Source organism: Euprymna scolopes, chromosome 9, assembly GCF_053919585.1.
Source record: "Euprymna scolopes isolate OS-2025 chromosome 9, ASM5391958v1, whole genome shotgun sequence".
NCBI classification, from domain to species: domain Eukaryota; kingdom Metazoa; phylum Mollusca; class Cephalopoda; order Sepiida; family Sepiolidae; genus Euprymna; species Euprymna scolopes.
In genome coordinates this window covers 100,997,878-101,011,792 of record NC_136490.1, presented here as the reverse complement: position 1 = coordinate 101,011,792, position 13,915 = coordinate 100,997,878, and the positions used below count along the sequence as shown (strand labels likewise).

The following is a 13,915-nucleotide window of genomic DNA, read 5'->3' as shown; positions in this document are numbered from 1 at the left end:
CCATGATGGGTTTGTCCGTCTGTATTTCCATGTCCATTATTATTATTATTATTATTATTATTATTATTATTATTATTGGCGGCTCACAAGGAGCTTTAACGGGTCATTAAATATCTCTCTGGGAAAACAACCTGTGTTGTTCCTTGGAGGCTGAGTGACAACAAGTCTCCACAGATTTGTTATTCTCAAACTCTTTTGATAACATTTGCAAATAAGGTTGCGTTATCGCAACAGCCACTTACCGTTGATTTCTTGCTGGATGCGGCCATTGACCTCCACTGGAATTTGAGTGGCAATAAGCTTCCTCAAGGTTCCAGTTCCCATCGCAGTTGTCCAGCGGAGGTCTGACCAGCGCTCTCTCCTCGGTCTTTCCATCCTCCTCGACCCTCTTCGACATTTTTGCGTCACTCTTTGGGGGGGTCGATAACGGGCAATGGGAGGGTATAGGAGGGTATAGAGAACGTGTAGATTTTCAGCTTCAATATTCTTGGCTCTATGTAACGATTCTTCAGTTTGTCTGACCCGCTTATCTTGCTCATAAGTCTCAGCATTCAAGGATTTTCTTTAATACTTCAGCTGTTTTTATCATTGTTATTCGTTTTTTTCTTTCTAGCCATTCCTCTGATTTCGATTTCTCCTATTCTTTTTTTAAGGTTCTCGGAATATTATCCATTTCTTCTTATTAGTAATACATTATTGTTATTAGAAGGTGCTTTCACACAGGATATAAAAGAGCTCTCCTTGAAAACAACCTGAGTTGTTCCCAGAAAGCTGTGTGACAATAAGTCTCCCCATTGTCCAGGGCTCTCCAACTCTTTGCAAATGGATTTGAACTATTGCAATAGATGCTTTCCATTGATTTCTCGCTAACAGCAACCATTAGTTTTCACTGGAATTTTAGTCGCCAGAAGCCTCCCCAAGGTCTCGGATTTCTTCAAACTTGTTCAGCGGAGGTCTGGTCAGTGCTCTTTCCTCGTTATTTTCATCCTCATTGACCTTTCTCGGCTATTTGGAATCATTCTTTTGGGGAGGGTTAATAAGAGGGAATGGGGGACGGGATAGCGAACTCATGGATATGCATCTTCAACGTTCTTGGTTCCATGTAACGATTCTTCATGTTTTGTCTCTGCAGTATTTCGTATAGCCCATGCATGTAGCTTATGTGTATTAGTCTCCGCACTCAAGGGGTTCCCTTAATATTTCAGCCATTTTCATTATTGTTATTCCTTGTATCTTTTCAGCCAGTCCTCTTATTCCAATTTCTGATATTCTTTTTTCATAGTTCTTTTGAATTGTTTCTAGTGCCACTAATATTATAGGTACTATCTTGATTTTTTTATCATCCATATTCCTTTCAGCTCTCTGGCCAGCTCGGCGTATTTACCCTGTTTATCCTTTTCTATTATATTTATCCTGTGGTCAGCTGGAACAGCAAAGTCTACAATTTGGCAGGCATTTTCTTTCTTGCAAATTATTACGTCATCCGGTCTTCTTGGCTGAATGGGTTTATCCGTTTGTATGCCCATGCCGCATAGAATGTTGTAATTCTCGTTTTCAATTACTGTTGCTGACTTATGATTATACAAGTTGTTCATGCGTTGGAGATGCAGTTTTTTGCACAATTTCCAGTATACTGCCCTTCCTACTTAGTCGGGTCTGTTCTTGAATTCCTTTCGAGCTAGTTTGCTTCATTAACTTACTATATGGTTTATCGTTTCGTATCTTCGTTCACAGGGTACGCATTCACTGTTTTCTTGTGTTTTGTCGATCTTTGCTTTGATGTCGTTGGCTCTTATCTAGGTATCTTGTGCTGCCTTTTTTAGGGATTCAATTTCTGGGATCACGTGTCCCTTTCTGCATCCATGTTCAAGTGTTTTCGTCATACTCGTATTTTGTTATCCTTGCGAATTTCCCGTGTAGTTGTTTCTCTTCCCATTTTTTTTGTTTTCTTATTTGGCTCTCTGTTTTCTGTCTTGTTGAATTTTTTTCCATATCTCTCGCCGCTGTAATAATACTTTCAGTGTTTTGTATCATGTATGTTTTTAGTTGTTTTTTTTTGTGTCATTTCTATACAAACCACTCTCTTCCCGCCGTCTTTCCTTTTCATGTAGCATCAGTCAACGTCGTCTTTCGGGTGTAGTGCGGTATGCATAGTCAAGTATTTTCTGGTCTTCTGATAGAGTTGGCTTAGTTCTTCTTTGGCCCATTCTATGAAAAGTGGAGAGTATCTTACTATGATACTGCCCATGCATTTATACCTATTATTAGTTTCTGCTATTCAATAAATTGCATAGAATTTTTCCTGAGGTATTGCTTTCAAATTCTCCTTTTCTGTTCGGTTACTTTGATGGTGTCTTCTTCGAGAATTCCTAGATATTTATAGTCGTGTTGTCCCCCTAGTTCCCTCATCTCCGTTTAGTTGGGTAGTTCCATGACTTCTGTTTTCTCCGGTTTTCATTGTTTATAACTAGTAGTTCGCATTTCTCCATGAAAATTTCTATTTAGATATCCAGACTGAGCATCCTGGTAGTGTTTATTGGTGTCTCTATTTCAGTCCTTGCGAAATTATTGTTATTATCTACTACTACTACTACTACTACTACTACTACTACTACTACTACTACGACTACTACTACTACTACTACTACTACCAGAATAATTTCCATGGTAATAGTATAATATTCACACCAATAAAATTAATAAGGATAAGATTATGCAAAAAAAGTGTAAAAAGAAGTAGAATAAAAATAGCTACACACATAATCTTTCTTTTTATAATAGTTCTGAACAATCCTTTTAGACTGACGGTACCTTATTTTCTGAGGAGCTTGCTAAGATTAAAAATGATGACACTCTAATTTAAGCACATGTCAAGACAAAAACAATACTTATTAATATGATCATTTCAATTAATCATGTAAGTAGTAAGAATAGTCGTACTACTAAAGTAATAGCACTAAAGCAAAACAATAAAACGGTAGCTAAACACACGAATCCTCTTTCTCTCCTGAAATCAAGAATAACCCTTTAGTTTATAATAGTGTCCGTAAGATTATTAATATCAATAGCACTAGGAATAGAAAGAAATAGTAGATTTCCGAGTATCACAGTAATAAGAATTGTAACAGCCGCAGAACAATACTAAGTAGGCTGTCATTCACCTTTTGCCTTCTTTTTCACTGTGTAAAGTTTAGAGAAATCTATGTATACAAAGGTAAGTGGTTTTGTAATGTAGTGGTTAGGTAAGAAGTCAAGACGCAAATCGAAATCACTAATGGCAAAAGAAATAAAATGTGCTCCCCTCCAATTGTGGCTTTTGTCAAGTGGAACTATAACAATTACTATTAGTGGTAGTACTAATACGGTTATTGTACTAATAAAAACAGACGTATAAACACACAAAAATATAAAGAAGACTTAGTGAAAGATAGGAAAATACAGACGCGCACATTGTATTCTCTATATGTCTACATATCTATATCCCTCATTCTTTGCCTATCTCGATTTGTCTTTCCCTACACATATATTATCTGTGTGTCTAACCCTTACCCGTCTCTTCCACTCTCTCTCATTCTTCATCCTCTCTCTCTCTCTCTCTCTCTCTTTCACAACCAAGACCAAGTTATTAAGAGCCTGAATGTGTTTGTCCGTATACACTAAAATATGGAGTACAAAATTTGCAAATCTATTTCCGTGACAGCAGGAGTATAAGCAAATGAATAAAAGCGTTGTCATTCGGAAACAATAAAATGTGACGGGCATGTTGAATGTAACTGTGAGCATTCTGCAGTGTTCCTTAAATGCTAGAATGAAGGTTTATGTCTGGGTAGCTTAAGAAATTATCGTTAAATCAACAGTGAATGTATGTGATACCGTTAATTATTTCCTTATGAAAAACAAAGGTCATTATGCTTTCTTTTATATATTATCTATGTTCACTAATCCTTTTCTTCTAATCACTATAAGATGACTATTATTGCATCGGAAAGTATATATACATGCATTTGATATGCATTTAATTTGGAAATTATTGGTTGTTTTACAGCTTGTTTCATTGTTTGTGATGTGGTTTGTATTATTGGAATCCCTAGTATATTTAGGGATTTGCACATTATTGTATTATTGGAGTGATTGTATAAAATATATATACTTATAACAGAACTGTATTTTAATGTGATGTTTACTTACTATTTGAAGAAAATATCTGTTTTGTTTATTAGTTTGCATTTAATATAAAATATATGGGAAATCGTAAGGATTTCAAAGTTATTGAAATGCATTTCAATTCTTCGTCCAGATATTCTTAAGTGAAAATACCGAATACACGTGAGAAGAAAACCGAATATCATTTCTGTATTTACTTTGTTATTATACTTTGGGGAGATGTGCATGTAATCATTATTGTGTGTGTGTTTGATATGAACTACCGAAATTAGATTATTGCTGGCATTTGTATATATATATATATATATATATATATATATATATATATATATATATATATATATATATATATATATATATATATATAAAGCTGAATGTGTGTCTGTGTCTGGTCACGAATAGGCTCCTATATGGTTTACGATTAAAAAAAAATGATTACATATAATGATAGGAGACACAGGAATGGTTATGCTTGATCTGGCAAACGGTGGTTCATTAAAATTGTGGGGTCTGCGTTCGCGCCTGGTCCACACAGTATGGGAATAAAAAATTTAAAAATTAAAAAAAAAAAACCTTTCCAAGTGTTCTTGATATAGATGTTCATGAGAATACTTTCATAAGCATGTTTTAACTTAAATAGGGATGGTATAATAAAATTGTGGGGTCTACGTTCGCGCATGACCTCCATAGAATGGGCATAGGCACAAACTTTAATAAAGACTTTTCATATCTATCTGCGTAAGTATACTTTGATAATTATGTTTCAGTTTGAAGAAATATGGTATAATAAAATTATGGGGTTTTCGTTCGCGCCCGACCTCCATAGAAGGGAAATATGTCACAATGTTTAACAATGTTTTTTTTAATATAGATCCACAGAATATTGTGATAGGTGTTTCAGTGTGAATTGGTATGGTATTGTAACTTATGGGGTATATCTATTTTATTTTTACTTCCATCATATTCTACTTTGGTTTTGATACCCCCAAATTCGAAGCTATATATTTAAAACCCTTCCCTTTCAAAACCTATCATACTTTCATAAATCAGAGTCCATTTTTTGTAGGCTGTTTTGAACCCAGTGAAAGATGGGTACTTTTGCTAGTATATATATATATATATATATATATATATATATATATATATATACATACATATGTGTGTATATATATATATATACTATAATAAATTTGGAATATGTATGTATCATATTCATATTAACAAATTTTCTCTATTTAACTTGAATTGCATTAATCTGTAAAATTTCTTGCTAAGTTTACTATTCTTTTAAAAAAGACATTTTAATTATTTTTCTCTTAAATTTTTCCGGTTTTCTTATGAGATGGTCATTTTTAGTTTACTGTTACGTGTAATTATATCTATGCTGATATTCTATACGATTTATACTTGGCGTAATGTTTGTTATTATTTCATTTAATTTAACCTTTTTTTAAATATAAATATGTTTGAATATTTAACGTAATCCAAGAAGAGTTAAATGTATTATTCAAAGTTTATATATATATATATATATATATATATATATATATATATATATATATATATATATATATATATATATATATATACTTGTTTATTGTTATATAAACATGCTCACATCCCGCTGCTACAAACAGCCACTTGTTTCAATCAAACAACAGATATCATCAGGCAGTGACTTGACTAATCAAAAGTTCAATGAATAATGGATTTTTATTTTAGGTAGGAACTCTTTAGAAGTTGGAGTTAAAAAACTTAAAACACAGGACTTTAATTAAATAAAAAAGTAAAAAGGGAGAGGCAATTTAAATAAAGTTAAAAGATTACAATGGGGAGAGAGTGATTGAGAAGAAAAAAGGAATAGAGACAGAAATAGAGAAAGAAAATATAGAGAAAACAAAATAGAGAGAAAAAGAAGAGAGAAAATATATATATATATATACACATACACACACATATACACATATATACATATATACATATATATATACATACATATACACATACATACATATATATATATATATATATATATGATATGGAGAAGAGAAGAAAAAAGAAATAAAGGGTTATAATAAAGAGAATAAGAACTAGAAGGAAAAGGAAAGAATAATGAGATCTAGTTAAATAGAGAAAGAGAGAAAGTAAGAATTTGACAGTATATAGAAAAAGAAAAAGAAAAAGAAAAAATCTGCGTGTCAACCAATTTATGAACAATTATACAAATCAGTAATGAAACATATTATTACAAATACAAACAGAAGATACAATCCAAGCGTCAGAAATGAACGTGTCAAAAAAGGCAGTGAATGTATTCGGCTAGCATATTTATCCTCTTACATACGTCCACGAGTAAAATCAACGCAATTCAAACATACGTCTACCATTAATTAGGCCCTTTATGCTAAATGATATAAGTTTAAAGTTTTCACGTTTTTATTAGATAAATATATGAATAAAAGAAAAAAATAATGATAAAACAATATTAAAATTATTATTAATAACAATAAACATAATAGTAATGATAATAATAATAATAATAATGATAATAATAATAATAATAATAATAATAATAATAAAAACAGAATAAAATTAATATTTATTATCTTTTTAATATAACATATTTAGCCATAAGAAGGGATTAAATAAATTAAATAGGTCCAATAATTATAAATAAAAAACTACTAATATTTATGTATATAAAAAGAATATAATACAAATATATATATATATATATATAGATATATAACCACACACATACATATATATACCCAAATATACACACACATACACACACATATATATATATACATATATATATATATATATATATATACATATACATGCACATAAGTAAAGGTGTAACTATACTATTAAGTTGGAAGTTTAAGCTATTTAAGTATAGATATAAAGTCATATTAAATCACAAAATAATACATTCAATACCAGATTTCTAATAACACAGATACAAGTACACTTACCTATCCCCCTTTTAATCTGAAACTTAAAACAAATCTAGGAATGAAATTCTTAAACTTAATTAAAAAGCACTTCCCTATTAATAACATACTACATAAAATTTTCAATAAAAATACAATAAAACTTAGTTATAGTTGTAATGAAAACCTTGAAAAAATAATTAAAAAACATAATAACAAAATATTAAACAAAAATAGCACACCCATTGCTACCGAAAGTTGTAACTGTAGAATTAAATCAAAATGCCCTCTTAAAGGAAATTGTCAAATTACTTCTGTAGTGTACCAAGCAACTATTTCTACTAAGGAAAATCCGAATGAAAAAAAAATATTACATAGGAATGACAAATAACAATTTTAAAGAAAGATTTACCGGTCACAAGTGCTCTTTTGAAAATAATGAGTACAAAAATAGAACTTCCTTGTCTAAATATTACAATGAACTAGTAGAGCAAGGTTACTCCCCAATAGTAAATTGGAAAATTTTAAAGAAAGCGAAAACCTGTTCATCTTTAAACTCGCCTTGCTACCTATGTCTTTATGAGAAATTATTTATACTTACTTTTAGAGAAAGAGATAAATTATTAAATAAGAAGCACGAAAATTAAATTAATTGCAAACATTATAAAACCCATCTTTTAAGTAATTTAGTTTCGATATAAAATTTAAATAAATTAAAAATTGTCACTGATTTCTATAATTTATTAATATTCTATTAATATACTTTCTCCTCTCCTGATTTCATTCTTTACTTCTCCTATCTTATATACATGTGTGTCTATGTGTATATGTATGTGTCTATATATTTATTTTATGACCGTGTGTACTTAGATCTATATATTTCTATATTATTTGGTATACCCTCCCATGTTTATTCAATCCATTTGTATGTTTCTATGTGTGTATGCATCTATCTGTACCCTTGCCAAATTATTTGTATTCTTATGTATTTCTATATATATAATTTATGTAAATTATACATATTTATGTGTGAGTATATATATGTGTGTGTGCGTTGTTGTGTATTAGTATATGATTGTGTGCATATATTTGTGTATTTTTTGTATGTATGTGTATACATAAGATTATATATATATATATATATATATATATATATATATATATGCTTATTAGTATGTCGGTTGGTTCTCTGTGAGTATATACATATGTATCTTATTATTTTTAATTAGGGTACTATCTACCTGTGCGTCGCTATTTTTGAGTATTTCGTTGATTTAATTACTTCTTTTGCCTGAATATATTTATAGGTAAGTGTACTTGTATCTGTGTTATTAGTAATCTGGTATTGAATGTATTATTTTGTGATTTAATATGACTTTATATCTATACTTAAATAGCTTAAACTTCCAACTTAATAGTATAGTTACACCTTTACTTATGTGCATGTATATGTATATATATATATGTATATATATATATGTGTGTGTATGTGTGTGTATATTTGGGTATATATATGTGTGTGTGTGGTTATATATCTATATATATATATATATATATATTTGTATTATATTCTTTTTATATACATAAATATTAGTAGTTTTTTATTTATAATTATTGGACCTATTTAATTTATTTAATCCCCTCTTATGGCTAAATATGTTATATTAAAAAGATAATAAATATTAATTTTATTCTGTTTTTATTATTATTATTATTATTATTATTATTATTATTATTATCATTATTATTATTATTATTATCATTACTATTATGTTTATTGTTATTAATGATAATTTTAATATTGTTTTGTCATTATTTTTTTCTTTTATTCATATATTTATCTAATAAAAACGCGAAAACTTTAAACTTATATCATTTAGCATAAAGGGCCTAATTAATGGTAGACGTATGTTTGAATTGCGTTGATTTTACTCGTGGACGTATGTAAGAGGATAAATATGCTCGCCGAATACATTCACTGCCTTTTTTGACACGTTCATTTCTGACGCTTGGATTGTATCTTCTGTTTGTATTTGTAATAATATGTTTCATTACTGAATTGTATAATTGTTCATAAATTGGTTGACACGCAGATTTTTTCTTTTTCTTTTTCTTTTTCTATATACTGTCAAATTCTTACTTTCTCTCTTTCTCTATTTAACTAGATCTCATTATTCTTTCCTTTTCCTTCTAGTTCTTATTCTCTTTATTATAACCCTTTATTTCTTTTTTCTTTTCTTCTCCATATCATATATATATATATATATGTATGTATGTGTATATGTATGTATATATATATATATATATATATGTATATATGTATATATGTGTATGTGTGTGTGTATGTGTATATATATATATATATTTTCTCTCTTCTTTTTCTCTCTATTTTGTTTTCTCTATATTTTCTTTCTCTATTTCTGTCTCTATTCCTTTTTTCTTCTCAATCACTCTCTCCCCATTGTAATCTTTTAACTTTATTTAAATTGCCTCTCCCTTTTTACTTTTTTATTTAATTAAAGTCCTGTGTTTTAAGTTTTTTAACTCCAACTTCTAAAGAGTTCCTACCTAAAATAAAAATCCATTATTCATTGAACTTCTGAATAGTCAAGTCGCTGCCTGATGATATCTGTTGTTTGATTGAAACAAGTGGCTGTTTGTAGCAGCGGGATGTGAGCATGTTTATATAACAATAAACAAGTATTATCAGCTCTTTTTATTGAGCACTATCTAACAACCTCGTTGAATTCATTAGTCCATTACTTTTGAATATAAAAAAAACCCGAGTATATATATATATATATATATATATATATAGTGTCATTATTGTTTCAGCTACCCGGCCGTTTTTTGACCGGCTGTAGCTTCCTCAGACTTTTACAGAAATGTTCGTTGTTATGGGATGTAATAGAAAATAAAACGCGTATTTGCTCTACAACAGTATTGAGCACTTTCTTCTGTTTTTATTCATTACCAATACTACTATATATATATATATATATATATATATATATATATATATATATATATGCGCATTTTGTTTAAAAAACATTTTTTCAAATCTTTCTCATAATCGTTTTAATTCTGAAATCAAAATAATTATGTGTGCTCATATCTACCATAAGTGCTTTCTATTCTCTGTCGGATCCTAATCAGGCGACAAAACATTGGGAAACGATAATTCAAAAGGAAAACTACATCAACAGGGTTCCAAGTCGCTGAACGTCATAAAAAAAACATGTGACCATTTCATATATGAGGTTTTATGTTTCTTTTATATTTTATGTAGATGATATATTTATTATTATAATATATTGGGACAAAAAGCACAGTAAACTGTTTTGAAAAAAACAAAAAACAAAACAAACAACAACAAAAAAACAACCACACAATACTTGCATGTACATGTCTCAGTTTCTGTATGAATTATAATAGTTATGCGTATTATACCACCGGGCAACGCCGGGAGGCCTACAAGTATACTTGTAACTAAATGCTTCAAACAGTGCAAAATATTAGGTGTATAATATATACTTATTGAAAAAAAAAAAGCATTTTAGACAGGTATATGCGTCATTGCCTCTGGTAAAAAAAAAATTAATTCAAGATCTATATGTATTATTTTCATATTTCACTGTAGCTATTAACAATATTCGCTTGTTTTAATCCTATTTCTTGCATGACAAGCAGGCCGCCCGGTATTTCCCGGTCATAGAATACGCTTAAATATGATATTTTTATTAATGCATATATTGTATTTATTATTATATTATATTAGACCTAATTAATAGTTATGATTTAAAAAAATTATAAAAAAATTAATCGTGCGCCACAGCAAAATCGAAACCAAAACGCTAAAAATTTAAACATTAAGCAATAGCTATTATGTTACTCGTGCGCAGTGGAAATACCGTCGTTCAACCCTGCCTGGGAGATTTAATTTGGTTTAATATTCACAGATTTGTGCCGACTTTTTCCAGCTAAAACCAAAATATAAAGTTTCGCATTCGGGTTGAATACCCTATATATTAAGTTGTATGCCTGTAGACCAAAAACAAACAAAAAAGTTTGGTAGGCAAAATTCCTTTAAAAACACACACACATTTATTGTATTTACTATAAGCTTTGCACGCAAATATCTCGCAATAAAACGTATGTAGAATATCTACATGCATATACTTACACGAAATAGTAAGGTAAAGATGATCATCCTATGAGAATATCGAGAAAAGAAAAATTAAATAAATTAAAATGAATGTTTAAAAGGGATATGTTAATTAGCTAGACATGCTGCTAATGAATGCGATTCCACGATCAATATATAGCAAAGTTGTATTTTCTTTTCAAATTAATAGAAGAAATGGTGTTAATATGAATATCTATGCACAAAAATCCACAAACACAAAAATATATGTTATTCAAAGTAAACTTTTATTAACATCTTTTGAGAAATAGACGAACAAAATTCTTTGGTCCGTTTTGTTAATGTCCGTGTTACCCAATATATATATATATATATATATATATATATATATATATATATGTGTGTGTGTGTGTGTGTGTGTTTGTGTGTGTGAGTGTGTGTGTTTGTGTGTATAGATAATTGTAAATATTATTGTCTATTTAAACATTTAAGCACCTAATGTTTTATGCGTTCGTAATCATCAGTTAAAGAGGAAAACTTACTACTATTTAAGTTTACCTCCAAATACATTTAATTATTTTAATAATCTAACTAGTTACAAATAGAAAAAATTTCTGATTTTTTAGGCTACAAGTCTTAGATATTTACCCTAACGTATGCAAATATTATATTATCATATTAAAAAAAAGTAATATGAAGAAATTCACCGTTTTATTTTTTTAAGCTACAGCGATTCATTCTGGAAATATATCAAGAATCATACTAGAAAATAATAAATTATCTCGCTATGACGTATCCGGGTTTTTTTTTTGCCTTAATATTACTCCCCTCCCATTCTTCCCCTCTCCTCCTCTCTCTCCCCTTTTCTGTCTGACTTTCCCTCTCTCTCTCTCTCTCTCTCTTTCTCTCTCTCTCTATATATATATGTATTAATCGGCAATATATATAGAGTGAGATAAAGACAAATGCATATATATTTTTTATTGTTTTGCGCTAATCCTCTTTCTTTTTTGCTAATGCGACAGAGGTGTAGTTTGTATATATACATTTTCCGAATACATATGAATGCATATCTCTTTTCTACCTTTCTATCTACTTATCTATCTATTTATTTATCTATCTATCTATTTATATATATATATATATATATATATATACATACATATATATATATATATATGTATGTGTGTGTGTATGTATAGATTGTACATATATATACATGTATATATATATATATATATATGTTTATATAATAATGATATACACGTATATATATGGTTGTAGACGTATATATATATATATATATATATATACATATATATATATGTGTGTGTGTGTGTGTGTTAAAATAAAAAAAAAATTATAAACCCATATCTTAATATATAACCATTCTCTTGCGTGAGCTTCAAGAAAGAAGTTTAAAATGGCAATTTCATTTCAAAACCTGTGGATTATATACCGTATGCATAGGTAAAAAAACATCGATTATTATGAACAGACAGAACACACAGAGATGTGCAATTAGTTATTATCGAATTAATTTGTGAAAGAAAAATGAATAAATCACTATATTAGTATTACAACATCATAGTATTACAACATTATTTTTGTACGAAAAAATCATTTTGAAAAGCATATGTGCATGTCTTGTTATCAGAAGCTTAATGATTGTAGAAACATTTTAGCTGGCGCAATAAATATAGCAAGCAAAGGGAAAAGGATAATCCGTAAAGAGATAATTTGTTTAACAATATTTCAACGTATTCTTAGTACTGTAATGCCCAAACGAACATATCTATTGTTAACTATATTATTTTTAAATGAATCTATAGTAGTCGATGGTGAACAGATAGCTAAGTTTCTGTTTGGTTATTGCAACGAATCGTAGTGGAAAGTGTCACAAGTTTTTTTTTTCTAAATTCATCATCGATACGTTGCAACATCTTTAATCAAGACAACTTTATATAAAAGCGAAACTTACTTACCGAACGATTTTGCCGAATTCGCATTAAGCTGTAATGATGCGTTTCACAGAAATGAAATAAGGATGCGTATTCGCTTTCTCATTCTTTTTGTGTTTGGTTGCCTGTTTCATATCTTCAAGTGTCTTTTCTAAATCAATGGAAATCAAAATTTGATCCCATTTAAAGAAGAACAAGTTTAACAGAAAATAAACTCACGAAAAAAAAAAGAAAAAAAAAAGAAAAACTGACTCAGCCATTAAAGCTTATCCTTGACTTCATCTGAACAAAATGAGTCCTTAAGCTTACGAATAAGTTACAGTTTATATTTTCTTATTGGTGAAGCAGATATAAATGCCGAGGGGTTGAAGCTCATTTTTAATTTCGTCTGTGTGTTAGGGGAGGGGATTCGTCAGGTGGCATTAACAAAACCAGTCGTATCATTCTATATCTACGTTGATAGGTAAGATTAATAGCATGATGTTTTGCCTTTTTTTATTTCTTTGCTTTGAATGTTTGTATATACACAGAGTTGCGTGTTTACTGATCTGACTTACGATCTGTATTAATTACTAGTTTTTATGCATTCAGTTAAAATTCATACAATAAGAACGGAAAACAATCCATAAACATATAAGACTATGCCTATATAAATTTACACAAATATATATATATGGGTATGCATAGACCTATAGTTGTATATGGGT

General features: G+C 29.2%; 1 long non-coding RNA gene across 1 annotated transcript in view; it reads right to left on the bottom strand.

Moving 5' to 3' along the window:
- LOC145285004 (uncharacterized) overlaps positions 1-13,702 on the bottom strand; it is a 312,776-nt gene extending 299,074 nt beyond the window's left edge. The window contains exons 1-2 of the long non-coding RNA XR_013868927.1: positions 13,233-13,702; positions 11,287-11,314 (exon numbers count right to left, since the gene is read on the bottom strand). This is a non-coding gene — a long non-coding RNA (uncharacterized LOC145285004). The remainder of the gene's footprint in view (positions 1-11,286; positions 11,315-13,232) is intronic.
- Between the last annotated feature and the right edge of the window lie 213 nt (positions 13,703-13,915).